The 13,971-nt window shown below is 38.4% G+C and overlaps 1 long non-coding RNA gene across 1 annotated transcript; it reads right to left on the bottom strand.

Annotated features, from left to right (window-relative positions):
- Nucleotides 1-9,282: 9,282 nt before the first annotated feature.
- LOC125611355 lies at nt 9,283-13,619 on the bottom strand. The gene is made up of 3 exons (XR_007341514.1): nt 13,485-13,619; nt 12,172-12,278; nt 9,283-9,444 (listed from the first exon to the last, which is right to left on the bottom strand). It is a non-coding gene; the product is annotated as an uncharacterized LOC125611355 (long non-coding RNA).
- Between the last annotated feature and the right edge of the window lie 352 nt (nt 13,620-13,971).

The following is a 13,971-nucleotide window of genomic DNA, read 5'->3' as shown; positions in this document are numbered from 1 at the left end:
TATATATATATAAAATCTACTAGGATAGAGACAAGTCTATAGCCAAACGTGGCATATCTGAACCCTATGAGATGAAACTTGATTACTTTTATGTCTGATTCTACGTATCAATCTCTTTGTTGTTGCTTCTTTTCTCATCTACTTCAAATTTGTGTTCTCTTGCTGAATTTTTATATCCCTATAAGATGAGGCATTCAGATGAATGTTTCACAACTAGTCCTCTGGGAAAAAAATGCATATTTAGATAGATAGATGCACATACACATAAATTTATCACAAATTTTGCAGTTATAAATAATGTACAGCCCACAATAAGCAAACAATAGTAAAATACTTAATATTCTTTATTGAAAATTCCCCATGCTGCCAATTGATTCTCATAGAATACTTCAGTTGATTTTTTTTATTAGAGCTTTATGGTTATACATAGCAGTTGGGTTACTTCAGTTGATTTTTTCCAAACTTTTTATCCATAGCTAAACTCTGGTTGTAACTGGCAAATAAGAATAGCTCATAAATTTTGGTTGATATTGTATTTACTTTAACAATAAGATGAAAATGAAATAACAAAGATGAATGTCACAAGTAGAACTTCACTCATTCCCCAACAATATGAGCAATTTCTCTGTTGAATTGTGTTATGGTTTGGCTGTGGGGTGTCCCCCAAATGATATCCTGGATTACATACTTTTAAAAAAAAAGAAGACTATTATTTCTTTTCTTTCTTTCTTTTTTTCTTTTTTTTCTTCTTCTTTTTCTTTTTTTGTAGTTGTTTCGATTCCCAGCACTACATATGAATAAATAAAGGTCTATTGACAAACATACTTTTTAAAGTATTGCTTAGCTCAAAAGAAAATATGGGTACTCATGCAGATTCAAGGGGCAAAATAAGAGCTATGAGCTGAAGCCAGGTTAATAAAGAGCAAGTGGAAAAAAAAAGCAAAACAAAAAACATTTGGTTTTCCCTGTTAGGTAGATGCTTCCACTTGCACAGATAATTGTGGAGAGAGATTTGAACCTATGCAAAATATGGCAAGTGAACCTAAGGCTCCTGCTTAAGCCAGGAACTGCAGGAGGGATTTACCCTTTGCAGAAGAGTAGGGCAGAAAAAAAAATCACCTTCCAGCAGAAGAAGCTGACCCAGAAATTAGCCTGTCCTATAATGACTGCAGTGAAATTCTTCTATTTTTATTCTCTCCTCAGAATTTGCAACCCCAGGCTTATTCTACCCTGTTGCAGAGATTACATTTGCATTATTCATGCTGTCAAACTTCAGTATAAAAGTTAAAACAAAGTGGTGGTTGGTAGTACCACCTAATGCCCAAGCAGAATCAAGCACAGTTCTCTGGGGGCCAATTTACATGTGAAATGTTTAAAGAAAATGATGCAATCAGAAAATGATCAAGAGACAGAACTAAGAAGAGTAGAAGATGATTCATATGAAAATTTTAGAAAGAAAAAACATTATCAAAACTAAAAACAGGGACTGAGGATATAGCTCAGTTGGTAGAGTGCTTCTCTGGCATGCATGAGGCCCTGGGTTCAATCCCTAGCACCACACACACACACAAAAAAAAAAACAAAAAAAAACCCACTAAGCTAAAAACAGTGACTGAATGGGTTAAATAGATTAGAAATGCTGTAAAAAGTAATAAATAGATTCAAAAAAAAACTTATACAAAATTAAGCACATAGAGTTCATGGAAATAAAAAATATGAAAGTGAAGAGATATGAAAGATAAAGTGGAGGGCTGGGGTTGTGGCTCAGTGGTACTTCAGAGGCACTGAGTTCAATCTCTGGCACCCACATAAAAATAAACAATAACAACAACAAAAAAGCTTCCTTCAAAAAAAAAAAAAGAAAGAAAGGAAAAAGAAAGATAATGTGGGAAAGCTTAACAAATGTTAAAAGAATAGAGCAAATGTAAAATAGCAGCTGAGAGTTTCAAAAATTCATAAGAAACATTGATACATATAATGAGAAGCACATAAAAAGAAATTTCTATATAGACATGTGGTAGTGAAACCACCAAACAACAAAGATAAAGATGTTCCCACAAGCAACCGGAGAAGAAAGTGTATTTACAACTAATTACAACTAGACCTATAGCCAACTTTTCTGCAGCTGAAAAGAAAGAAAAACAATCTCCTAAGAGAAACTAATCATTGACTTAGAATTACATATCTAGCAAACTGTATTTCTAGAAGACAGGTGAGATAACCAAATTGAGAAGGTTTGCCACTGAGAGGATCTGCATAAATGGAAGAATGTACTGTAGGAAGAAAAAACAGTTCCAACATGAAAGGACTGTGAGTAACTAAACACAAAGATGGAAGTAACATATACACTAAGGATACAAAATACTAATAACTTTAGGAGAGAGAAAGTCAACAAAATTCTACAATAGCTTGGAAGTAAGGAGAGGAGATCTCAGCTAAAGTGGTCTAATGTCCTTATATTGATGGGAAAGGTATTGAAATTTTGATTGAATTCTACTTTGATAAGTTAAATATGCATGTTAAAGTATCAAAGAAAACACTAAAAAAAAAGTGGAAATAGAGGATAAAACTCCTCAAAAAATAAATAAGGGAAAATGGAATAAGGAAACAAGCAGCAAGAGAGCAAACAGCTCAGGACCAGATGGCTTCGTTGGTGAATTCTATCAAACATTTAAAGAATGAATACCAATTCTTCTTAAATTATTCAAAAATACTGAAGAGAAAGGAATTCTTCCAAACACATCCTATGAGGCCAGTATTACCCTAATACCAAAACCAAACAAGGACACAATAACAACAATAAGAATGAAAGGAAAGAAAGAAGGAAAGGAAGGAGAGAGGAAGGGAGGGAGGGAAGAAGAAAGAAAGAAGAAAAAAAGAAAGGAAAATGCAAATATCTTTGATTAACATAGAAACAAAAGTCCTCAACAAAACACTAACACACTGAAACCAACAGCACATTAAAAAGATTATTCACCATGATCAAGTGGAATTCATCCCAGGGATGCAAGGATGGTTCAATATCCACAAATCAATAAATGTAATACATCATATCAACAGAAAGAAGTACAAAAACATATGATCATCTTAATAGATGCAAAAAAGACAGTGGATAAAACTCAGCATCCCCTCAGGATAAAAACTCTGAGCCAATTAGGTATAGAAGCAATGTACCTCAACATAATGAAGGCTATATACAGTAAACCAACAGCTAACATCATGCTGAGGGAAAATATTGAATACTTTTTTTCTTAGATCTGAAACAAGATAAGGATGCCCACTTTTGCCACTTTTATCCAGAATAATAATGGAAATTCCAGCCAGAGCAATCAGGCAAGAGAAAGAAAGAAAGAGCATCCAAATGTCCTTTATTTTATTTATTTATTTTTATGTGGTGCTGAGGACCAAACCAAGGGCCTCGCACATACAAGGTGAACGATCTACCACTGAGTCACAACCCCAGCCCCAAGACATGGTCTTATGTAAAGAAAATCCCAAAGATTCCACCAAGAAACTATTAGAAATAATAAATTCAGCAAAGTTGCAGGATAAAAAAATTCAATATACAGAAATCAGTAGCATTGCTTCATACCAATAGTAAATACCTGAGATAGAAATCAAAGAAAGCAATCTCATTTATAATAGCTACAAAAAATACAAAAGAAACACTAGGGAATAAATTTATACAAAGATTTATATTCTGAAAACTATAAAACATTCATGAAAGAAATTGCAGAAGACACACAAAAGATGGAGAGATATCCTGTATTCATGGATTGGAAGAAGTAACTTTGTTAATATATTTATATATTATCCAATGCATCTACAGACTCAGTGCAATTTCTATCAAAATACTAATGACAAACTTCACAGAACTAGAAGAAATAATTCTAAAATTTGTATGGAACCACACACACACAAAATCCTAAGTATCCAAAACTATTCTAAGGGGGGCACAAAACACACACACACACACACACACACACACCACAAAATGAAGTGGGCAGAATTATATCACCAGACTTCAAAACATACTGCAAAGCTGTAATCAACAACAACAACCAAAAAAAAAAAAAAAAGCATGCTATTGGCATAAAAACAAAAACATAGTCCCATGGAACACAATAGAGAGCCTGGAAGTAAACCCACACATCTATAGCCAACTGATTTTCAACAAAAGTGCTACGGACACACACTAGAGAAAGGACACTCTTTTCAATAACAGTGCTAAGAAAAATGGATATTCATATGCAGAGGGAAGACTCCTCTTACAAAAAGTCAACTCAAAATGGATTAAAAGCTTAAATGTAAGAACTGAAACTATGAAATTGTTAGAAGAAAACATAGGGGAATTGCTTCAGGTAATGGGGATGGGTGTGGATTTTTTGGACAAGATTAAAAAAATGCAGGACACAAAAGCAAGAGTAGAACAATGAGATTACATCAAACTAAAAGTCCTTTGTAGCAAAGAAACAATCAACAAAGGACAGAAACCACCTACAGAATGGAGAAAATCGTTGCAAACTATACATCTGATAAGGGGTTAATATCCAGAATATATGAGGAAAACTCAATAGCAACAAACAAACAAACAAACAAAAACCTTATGTGCTGGAAATATATCCAGTGTAGCAATGTTCAGAAGTGAAATTATTTGATTATGGGAGCTATATTCTTATCAGTGAATTAAGCCATTTGATGGATTGAGAATTCAAATGGGTTACCGGTAGTTACTGTAGGCAAGTGGGGCTAGAGGAATTAGGTGGCTAGGGGAATGCCCTTGGAGATTACATTTTGTCCATACTCCTTGCTCTCTCTCTGCTTCCTGCCTACCATGAGCTGAGCTGCTTTCCTTGGCCATGCCCTTCCATCCTTATGTTTCTGCCTTGAGCCAATCAAGCATGGGTTGAACCTCTGAAACTGTGAGCCCAAAATATACTTTTTCTGTCCTTTGTCAGGTATCTCAGTCAGAGCAATGAAAAGGTGATTAATACAAAAATAGACACAAACATACATTTCTCCAAAGAAGACATACAAATGACCCATAGGTATGTGGAACACTGCTCAACATCACTAATGATCAGGAAAATGACAATTTAAATAAAAATGAGATATCACATCATTCCAGTTAGAATGGCTATCATCAAAAGACTTTGCCACATGTTCTGACAAGAACATGGAGAAAAGGGAACTCTTGCACACACTGTGTTTAAATGGTGAGGTTAGGGATAGCTTTTAGGAGGCAGGAACTTGTTTCAGTCTGTTTTCTGTTGCTATATCTGACTTCCACATACTAGGTAACTTACAAAGAAAAGAGAATTATTTAGCTCATAGTTCTTGGAGTCCCAGAGCTAAACGTTAACATCTACTTGGTATCTGGTAAGGGACTTACTGCTAGGTCACAACATGGCAGAGGGCTTCTTGTGATGAGCCCGAACAAACCAAAGAGTTGTTTTAAAACAAAACCACTCCTTGATATCCCATTAATCCACTAATCCATTAATCCATGAATGGCTTACACCATCTATGGGGAAAAACCCCAACAACCTAATCACCTCTTAAATGTCCCACCTGATCTTAATACCTCACAGTGGGGATTAAACTTCAACATGAATCTTAGTGAGGATATTCAAATCATAGCAGGACTCCTTTGGGGTATATGAAAACAGGAGTATTTTTTCCTCAACTCACACCCACCCATCCCTCTGCCTCTTTGGCCACATGCCTAAGCTCTAGTCACTTCCTCTTAGATAAGAGAGAGACTCTGCCCTATGGGTTCCAAATCCATAGCCTCTCGAGTTCTCCTGAGCAACTCTGGCTGGGTCTGAATGCTAGCTGCCCCCCTAAAGGCTTTGATTAGTTGTATGGAAGAAACATGAAATGTGTATATATGGATAGTTAAGGCCCCTGCAGCACAACAGCAGTGAACTGGATGGACCCAGAGTTAGCCACTGCTAATCCCTGCACCACCTCGTGTAAACTATGTAAACTCAGGATGGATCTCTGCATTTATTTTCCTTATCTGTGCAAATGAGGAAGTTGAACCAGGCACTCATCTAGGGACTTTTCAGCTCTAATATCCCTTGATTACACTCTTCATTAAGTATGCATCAGATACATTCATTGGCAAGCTTTATTTTCTCGTAATATTAAACTCTGCTCTGTGGACATAGCTCCTATAACTTGCCACACACATAACATGTTCATTTGCTCACAAAAACAAATCACAATATTCCCTCTAATAACCTTGTGTTCAGTTATTGTTTTTCTAAGACCTCACGTGAGGAGATCTTGAAAACATTTTTTTTTAAAGTAAAAAAAAAAAACCTCAGCACATTACCCTTCTGCTTTGGTATATTCCCTTTGCCTTTCCTCAGAAGCAGGAGGGCTATGGAGCTCGCTCAGATCTTAAGTCCCCCACTCCAGGGACCTAATGGACCTTTATCTGCCTGGATTTAGATGCCAAGTGCTACCAACAGCACACTATTAAGATCTGCAAATTACCTTTTAGTAGCTAAATTAAATGGCCATTGTCCACCACAATCCTATTTGATTTCAGAGATGTTTTTGATGTGATTAATCACAGGGCAGTGCTTCACTAACTGTCCTCATTAAACTTTCAAGGTTCTGGACTCCAGGCTCCAGTGTATTTAATCCTGTCCACACCTTCTCCTCGACAGGTTTAGTGCCCATCATTCTCATGCAGAGGGCACTCCAAAGCCTACTGCTTTTAGTAATACTGGTTATTCTCTACCCATGACACCTCAGGCACAAACTCAGACACCTGTTTCACTAGAATAGCAATTGAGAAATGGAGTGGGCCTCTTCCTTAACCGACTACTCCCCTCCTCACTCAGTCTTCAGCCTGGATGGGGGCATTGTGCTCAGGTGGAGGGCCCAGATGACTCCAAGTATAAGCCCAAGATCAGGGTCCCTGTTGCTTTCCCCTGTTGTCCTGGGTTTCTTCTTCAAATCTGTCAGAACATTCTCCTTCCTTAAGGTCATGGGCATCTTCATAGAGTTCTCATCTCAGGCTGACCACTGGCATCTGATGTAATCTCATTGAAACCACTCATACTCTACACACCCAAGACCATCATTGTAGCCCTACCCCCCTCACAGTACTGTGCCCAGAACATGACCTTGGTTAATTCTCATGTAATTTAACCCCCAGCCAGCTGTTGGCCCTGGTAAGTTCTAACGAGTGATTTCCAGTGCATGGCCATTCTCACTGGCCTGTACCTGTGCCGTGCCAGCTGTGAAAAATATTAAATATGACCTGGAGGCAGATGCCATTTATGGTTTATAAGCGAGGAAACTGAGGCTCTAAGTAAAATGGGTATGGCACAAGGCATCCATTTTGCTTCTGTAGACTGTGGTCTCCTCCATGCAATCAGAAAGCCCAAGCAGAGAAACGTGTCCTTTATCCTAGGGAAGAGATTAGAAAGAGTCTATAATAATGAAGCCCTGAGTGAGAACCAGAAGTTGGCAGGAAGTTGATATAATACCATCAGTAGACAGCAAGGAGATGGTCAGAGCGGGGAGTTCGTCTTCAAAATGTGGTCTTCAGACATCTTGTACCAAAATTAACTGGGAACTTATTACACAAACAGATTTCTGTGCTTCACGCAAGACCCTTAGTCACATTTCCTATCTAAGCGGCTCCCATGGTGGTCCTCACCCATGCTAGCTTGAGAACCTGCATACATTTGCTGGATATGCAGATGATGCTTCAGCTACAGAGATGGAAGTGCCACCTGTGCCAACCGGGAGTGGGGAGGGGACAGCCAGAATATTTTCTCACTTAAATGCTAGATAGTCATCCTGTCCCTCTATATGGACATCTCTTGGTATTTAAGGAAAAACTAAAAATAGAGGTAATAGAGGAATGTCGGTTAGGTTTTTGTCTGTTGTCTCCAAACAACAGAAAGCCCGTGTCAAACTGTCTTGTTCAACTAGCAAATGAATAGTCTCTCAAAACTAAAAGTCCCAAAGAGGGTCATGTTTCAGGACTGGCTTTGCCAAGTGCTTCAGATCCTTTTTTGCTGTCATTCTCTTTGAGAGTGTCAACACTAACTTGGACTGTAATATCTAAGCCAAGAATCTTGGGGAACCTGAGCAATCTCAAGTGGCATCAGATAGGGGGCTTCCTGCATTTTTTAATTTGGACATTGTCCACTGCATCTTTACAAGTGGAGTTTCCTTTTGGCTTCAAAGCAAAAGTGTATTTTCTAGTTCCATTACACATCCCTTATTGTGTTTTCAGAGTTTTAATTTGAATCTCAAACATAACTACCATGACTCCAGCCCACCTCTCCTCAAACTCTGATTTGGCTCCTGAGTTACACCCTATGTTTGAAGAAACCTACTGAAGAAATAGCAGGGTGAATTAGTGTGACATTAGATCCTAAAGTGACCTTGGTACCACCACAAGCAACATCTGCTAGTTTTAAAATGACTCTACTCTTCAAGGCAGGATAATTAATGCTGAGGCCTGTTGATTTATTTATTCTAATGTTTAACAAATATTTACTGAGCTAAGTGTGGTGGCATAGGCCTATAATCTAAGTGACTCGCAAGGCTAAGGCAGGAAGATCACAACTTCGAGACCAGCCTTGGCAATCTAGTGAGATCCTGTCTTAAAAGTGAAAAGAGCCTGGGACAGAGTTCAATCTCTAGTACAAAAACAAAATAAAATTTACTGAGCAATGAAATTCAAGGAAAGTAGAAGTAAGGAAAAAAAAAAAAACAAAAATTAAAGCAGAAATTAATAAAACTGAAAAAACAAACATTATAGAGAAATTAAACAAAAATAAAAATTGAGTCTTTGAAAAGATCAACACAATTAACAGAATTATACCTAAACCAAACCAACCAAGAGAAAGAGGAGAGAGAGAGAGAGAGAGAGAGAGAGAGAGAGATATTGAGAGAGAGAGGAAGAAAGAAAACTCAAGTTTTTAAAAATTTATTTATTTTTATTCTAATTTGTTATATATGACAGCAGAATGCATTACAATTCATATCACACATACAGAGCACAATTTTTCATGTCTCTGATTGTATTACAAAGTATATTCAAAACTCAAGTTTCTGTAGGGGATGCAAATCAAGTCAAGATGGCGCCTGGCACTTTACCAGGAGGAGTGGTTTGTGAAGTAATGCCAGTGAGCCATTAAGATGATGAGGATTCCTTAATGACTGACTGCTGTATCTAGATGATGTTAATTAAGTTAAGCTGTGTGTAATTAGATGGGTATATGTACCTCTGCTGTCCCACAGAGAAGTGGCTCCTGCTACCTTGGGTGCCCGCTACTTTGAGTTCTCAGTTCCTGCTGCGTTCACTCGCAATAAAGTAGTTCCTGCTTCAACCTTCAAGTTGCTTGTCACCTCTCGGTTATTTTGCCCAGCCCGACTTAGGCAGCCCAGCCGGACTATGGCAAGTTTCTAAAATCAAAAATGAAGGCGTAAATCCTCAAGCACAAACTACAAACAACTGTACATGAACAAATTAGATAAATTAGATGAAATAGACAAATGTTTAGAAACACACGAACTACTTACACTGACTGCAAAATAAATGGAAAAATATGAGTAGATTGATAGCATAAAACCTGAATTAGGAAATTAAAATTATCCACAAGGAAAAAACATGGACCAAATGATTTTGCTGATGACTTCTGCAACACACTTACAAAACTATCAATTCTTCACAAACTCTTCCAAAAAATAAAAAAAGAGAGAAAATTCTCATCTTATTCTAACGCCGGTATTATCCTGATAGCATACCACACAGACATCAAAATAAGAAAAAACTACAGATGAGTGATTCTTGTATATGTATATGTAAAAATCCTCAACAAAAAATATTAGCAAGTTATACCCATGAAATATAGAAAAGGCATCATATATATACACATATACATAAATTAATACATAAAATATGTAAAAGTATTATATAAAGAGTACTTAAGACAAGTAGGATCTATCCCAAGAGTATAATATTTGTTTAACATCTAAAAAAATCAATTATATAATACACCACATCAAAAAAATAAAGGGGGGAACCACATGATTATCTCAATAGACACAGAAAAGGAAGTTGACAAAATTTAACACTCCTTCTCAATCAAATAAATATACAAATAAGAATTTCCTCAACCTGATAAAGAACATCTTTGAAAACTCACACTAGCATTATACTTGGTATTGAAACACTGGGTGCTCTCCCCACTTTGCATTCTGAATTGGTTTGCCTAGTGTACAATCTCTCCAGACCCTGAAAATATCGAAGTAAAAGTGATTCATCAATAAATGTGTACTGTAAGAAATATGTATGCATATACACAGACCCCAATTTGGTTTGTACGTACATACCTAGAAATAAAAGAGAAGGTACACACAAAAAATTCAATTTCTTCCTGATAGGAGATTATTATTTTTATTGTCTTATTTAAATCAGAAAAAGAAAACTCTTTAAAAGAAAATAAATTAAAGGAACTGTTTAAATTTCATGAAATATACAACACTCATAAAAAGAGTAGCTTTTCTTCTTCAGCCATCTTCTCTCACTCACAATCCTGTCCAGTTCCTTCCTTTGCTAAGAAGTGTCAAGGTAAGCCTAACTTTCAGAAGTAAAACCATTTTGACAGACTTGGTTCAGGGGATATTAACCCTTGGACACAAAATAAGAAAAAAAGTTTTCCCATACTTCTTCCAGGGAGGTAGGATTGTGTTAAGAGCTAACTCTTAACCTCATCAGGTTCTGCCTCTGGCCTGAGAGTGATGACCTAGTGCACAGATGTGACCTCCTTAACATTACTCTCCTCATGGATGAAATGGGCTGGTTTTATAGGGGCCTTTGGTTGAATAAATAAGTTAATTCCGGTAGCAGGGTTAGCATAAAACACAGTGTAAAAGTTAGCTGAGCCAGATTACAAATTTGGTCTTGAGAGATAGCAAAAACCTCTGACCGTTGGAACACCTGCACCCAGCAAAAAGTACCAGCATTAAGAGTTTTAATGGTAGCTTGTTCCTGACCTCACCTGATCTACAGTAGTTAACAGAGCCCTCCTTTCAAAAGTCACTTCCAGTCGGCTCTCCCTTGACATCCATGTGCCTTTAATTATATACTGACAAAGTCATGCACAAGGCTCAGGACCTAAAATTGCAGCAAAATTGTGCCTGCTATAATGGCCTGAGAATTTAAATTTTGCTACTTAAACAACAATTCAAACTATTAATGATCAAGCAATCCAAAGAAACAACAATAACAAAAAGAAATGTGATTTATTTTTAATATCAGCAAGAGATCTCATGAATCCATGGCCAGGTGACCCATAAACCCCACGTCAAATGAAAAGGGGCTGGGGACCCCATCAAAATGACAAACCTATAGTGAACTCAAGCATGCTAGAGAAGGTATCTCAGGGATGATTCAATCCAACTTCTTCCTTTTACAGGAAAGATAGGGACACCTTTAGCTCTTGTTCTGCACTCTGGCTTCACTTCCGTAGGGGACTCACATTAAAGAGCAGCACTAGGGTTTTGCTGTGGTCAGAGCAAAACCTCAGCAACTTGCCTGGCTCCCCAGGGCTTTAGGGGCAAGCATTTCTGGAATTAATCTGGCAGAGAAGAAGGTGTGGGGAGAGCCCAACAGCAAACCCTCCTGTTTTTCATGAACCAGTTCCAGCAACTGAATAGCAAAGGAACAGCCCCTAAAGGGAGGTTCAAGGACAGGAGAAACTTGGGCTTCCCTGCCCCAAACATTCCTCAGAACAAAACTCGGTTCCTACTATGTGGATCCAACTTACTCATCTTCTTCAAGAGATTCCCTCCCTCACCATCTCCCAGACAAACCTGCCTTCCCAGGAGAACATCCGCATCTCTCACGGTCCTTGGAAACCTAGTGCAAATCACTGGTCTCCAGGAACTTCCCCTTCATTGCCCAATAGGAAAGCAGAGACTCACCTGGAAATCAATAGCTAAACACCTTCTATAATCATCTAATGAAGAGCACAGGACAAGAGGCTCCTGTCTTACCTGTTGAGGAGACCCTGAACCTCCCGAGAAGTAAGGAGCTCTGTTTTTATGTTAACATCTCCCTGGATTCCCAGCACAGAAAAGGGAGTTCTTAAGGAATGAACAAACGAATGAGCAAAAGAAAAACCAGACCTTCATATTCCATCTCCTCAGCTCAAGGGAGACAATCCCTTAACAGGAGATAATTCCTCTTAATGACAGTTTTAACCCAGGTGCAGCTCAGAGAGTATACTGAGGGCCTAGAAAAGAGATCATGAAAAAGGTGAAGCACATTTATCATCAACACTAAACAAACAAACTTTATGACTTCTATTTTTTTCTCTTCCTTTTCAATGATGAAATAAATTCCAGACCCAGCAAATGGCAAACCTCTATCTTTAAAGCACTTAGATTTTACTAATTTACTTGGCTTATACGTAATTCAAAGGAGGATTTTATTCCAGTGTTTTATTTGAGTCTTCTAGTAATTATTCCTTCTGAAAATGGCCCTTCATGCATATTGGACCCAAAGCTCAATTAAAGGTTTTGGGGGTCTGTGTGTTTTTAATTTCTTTTTCTTAAGTTCGGGTGACTGACTGCTCAGTGGTGGTGTTCAACTCATACCACGTGAACTCTCGTGTGGAGTGGAGGTAGAATAGAGGATAAATTGTTGAAATACGTAGAATAGAGGCTTATGGTTTCTGAGGAAAAAAAGAACATATTTGAGCCAGACTTTCTAATTGCAGAGGAAGTGGCTGATTCTGAATCTAACAGCACCTTACTTGGATGCCAGAAACTATATTCCACAGCGCCCAAATAAGCATGATTTTTTTTTTTAAGTAAGAAGCCCATATTATGGGCTGTGGCTGTGGCTCAGTGGTGGCGCACTTGCCTGGCATGTGTGAGGCACTGGGTTTGATCCTCAGCACCACATATAAATAAATAAATAAAATAAAGATCTATCAACAATTAAAAAAAGAAAGAAAGAAAGAAATCCATTTTACCCAGCATTGTGATGTAGGACATTTTCTATGCTGGAGCAGGGTGGGGGAACAGCAAAAGAAAATTTCATTGATTTGAGGGATAAGCATTGAAACCTTAAGGGGGACAGGCTAAGAAGAGAGCTGACCCACCCTGTCTCAACTTCCTGGCTGCCTGATTATCAGTACTGAGCTGATGGAGATTCTCGCATTTCTGTGGGAGTAGAGGTAACATATAAGGAGCTTAAATAAAACTTTATTTTAAAAATAGCATTTAATGGCATACCCAGAGCATCAGGAAGGGTTCATGGATGGAGGGGAGGAAGAGTCAGAAGAAAGAAGCAATGGATCTGATTTGGGGAGCATGGACCATCTATCAGACAGCATGGCTCCTCTGGGAGAACCTTCTGCTCCACCGGGAGACCTGACAAGGCCACTTTAGGCATCCTCCCACACCACCTTACCCAACAGCACCTTTCCAGTTACCTCTGTGCTTCCGCCACCATCTTTGTCTTTTCCCAACACAGTTCAAACCTGCCCCTGATGGACATCAGGGAGTCGGGGTTCTTAGCAGCAAACAAGGAATGAGAGGAGACAGAAGACAGCTTTAAGAGAATCCACAGGGAGGCTGGAAGCCAGAGTCAGAGAGTGGGCGGGACTAAGGGGAGATTAGACAGCAGGAACAGAGCCAGTAGGTGTCCCCGAAGCCCTATACTTGCAACACTGCCTTAGGGTGTGGGATGGTATGCTACTCTGCGCTCACCTCCACTGCTGAAGCCACCTAGAAATTTCTTACTCTCCCTCTGTGTCCTTGTGTCTGTGGCTCTGCTTGAGCAAATCTTGGCACATGCCCCCATCCTGGCTGCCAGGGATCCTCTGTAGCAGGTAGCTAGGCTCTCATTCCATCTATTGTGAGGTTGTGATCAAAAGAAAGGAGGTTTAGCTACCAGACAGCCAAAACAACAATTTCAAG

Source organism: Marmota marmota, unplaced genomic scaffold (genome assembly GCF_001458135.2).
Source record: "Marmota marmota marmota unplaced genomic scaffold, marMar, whole genome shotgun sequence".
Taxonomy (NCBI): Eukaryota; Metazoa; Chordata; class Mammalia; order Rodentia; family Sciuridae; genus Marmota; species Marmota marmota.
Note: the sequence above shows the minus strand (reverse complement) of the source record. Positions and strands in the feature narration are given on the sequence as shown.